This window comes from Pteropus vampyrus, unplaced genomic scaffold, assembly GCF_000151845.1.
Source record: "Pteropus vampyrus isolate Shadow unplaced genomic scaffold, Pvam_2.0 Scaffold407, whole genome shotgun sequence".
In the NCBI taxonomy this organism is placed as follows: Eukaryota; Metazoa; Chordata; class Mammalia; order Chiroptera; family Pteropodidae; genus Pteropus; species Pteropus vampyrus.
The window spans coordinates 283,652-285,582 of NW_011889188.1; the positions used below are offsets into that span (position 1 = coordinate 283,652).

The 1,931-nt window shown below is 46.5% G+C and overlaps 1 pseudogene; it reads left to right on the forward strand.

Annotated features, from left to right (window-relative positions):
* The first annotated feature begins 317 nt into the window (after window positions 1–317).
* Window positions 318–436, forward strand: LOC111731904 (annotated as a pseudogene).
* The last annotated feature ends 1,495 nt before the right edge of the window (window positions 437–1,931 follow it).

A 1,931-nucleotide genomic window follows, 5' to 3' on the forward strand; every position in this document is an offset into this window, starting at 1 on the left:
GCAGAAGCCAGGATTGCATCTCCTCACGAAAACAGAGATCTCGGAAAAATGATGCATCTGTTGGATGTCACCCCAGCCTTGCACAGAAGATACCTCTGGTGGTGATAAAATTTTCCCCCACAAATCATTTTAGGTTGGCGCAAATGTCTGTGTGGTGATTGAAGCCTTAAGAATGAAAATATTGATAAACACTGATTTGAAGGGGATTGATATGCTTATTTTTTTATATTTATTTAATTGACTTATTAATTTATTTATGGGCATCATGTGCCAATTTTCTACTTGGCTCTTTGGCCTGTCAAAAAAAGATCACTACTTTCTACGGCCACACCACTCTGAACAAACCCGATCCTGTCTGATCTCGGAAGCTAAGCAGGGTCGGGCCCGGTTAGTCCTTGGATGGGAGACCACCTAGGAAGACCAGGTGTTGTAGGTGTAAAAAATAAGAAAATAAAAAAAATAAAGGATTGTAAACTGAGAAGGTCCTTGCAATCTGTGAGGTAACCAAGAGTTGCTTCGCCTAAAAAAAAAAGTAAAAAAAAAGTTCACTACTTAGTGGTTAGACATTTATGTGATTTATGAAGCAATCCCCCTGATTAAAAAAATAAACATAAAAAATAAAAAGCCAAAAAGAAATCAGTGAAAAAAAAAATGAAAGGAAGGTTGACTATTACAGCGGTGGAAATCGAAAACACAAACAGAAGTTGTCTTGCTTTCAAAGCTGGTCGAGTGTTCCAGGATGGTTGATTTCCATGGTTTAATATCTGGGTGGGAAAAAAAAATCCGCCTCTGACAAAGATAAAACGACTTGGCTTGTTCCCACCTCACCCACACGGGCTGGAAGAGATTCCTGTACAAGAGCAGGCACGCTGCTTTAATCGTTACTGCCGGCAGGACTTTGGGTCAAAAACCAGTGCTATGAAGTTAAACAGGCTGCTCGTTTTTTACATACACAAACCTGACATTTTCTTGTAAGATAAAAAACATCGCAGCCACACGCACAAACGCATGCAGAAGGCAATCTGCGTTCTGCACACACGCACGCACACACACGCGTGTGTCTCGCAAACCTCTTCTTGGCTCTGATGGGTGTTTAGATCGTGCTCACGTCAGCCCACGCATAGCAACCAGCTCGGGTCCTGTGGGTTTTTAGGGTGAAAAACGACAAAAAGGGGCGGCCTTTTAGCAAATCTCAGCTCCGCACCTTCTGATAAAGCGACTTTTATTCCATTTGAATCACAAGATAGTGACAGATCTCAGATGAGTTTGGGGTGATTAGGGAGTCTAGTGCCAACCTCAGGGCATGTGGCCGGCCTCATGTGAATCAAAGCTGGCCTTTGTCCTGTGACCTCTGCCCTAGCCTACCCAACCATCCCAGGGGCCCCCAACTGTCCCAAAGGTGACTCCTTGACCTCATTGTCTCTATCTGCTCACCAGGACCCAAAGGACTCTGTGTTCGTAATTACCTGGAGACCTTTCTCCATCAAACTCAGTATGTGACGGTGACAGCCAGGAAGCCGAACTCAGAACGTAAAGCATTTGCAAGTGTCCGTGGGGCGAGTAGAGTCTCAGCACAGCTGACTGTGGGCCGTCGGTGACCAACCTGCAGTCCCCAGTCCCCCAAGCCCCGTGGACACCGAACTCCTACCATTCTGTCTGGTCAGTCATTCCAGAGACTAGAGGGTCCCACGCTTGTCTGCATGGCTTACATACCTGAGACCTTCCTGAACTCCTGACGCGCAGCACACGGCCCAGATCAGTGAGGGACGACGTCTCGGTCCTGGCCATGAGTACCTTGAACACAGTCCCAATGACGCCAGCATTCGATAACGTTTGGGACCCCGCACATCAGCTATGAAACCATGAATTCAGCAGTCAGAACGTGTTGAAGGGCCTGCTTGCTGCCTACGCTGCTGTGTCTGAATGTCCGG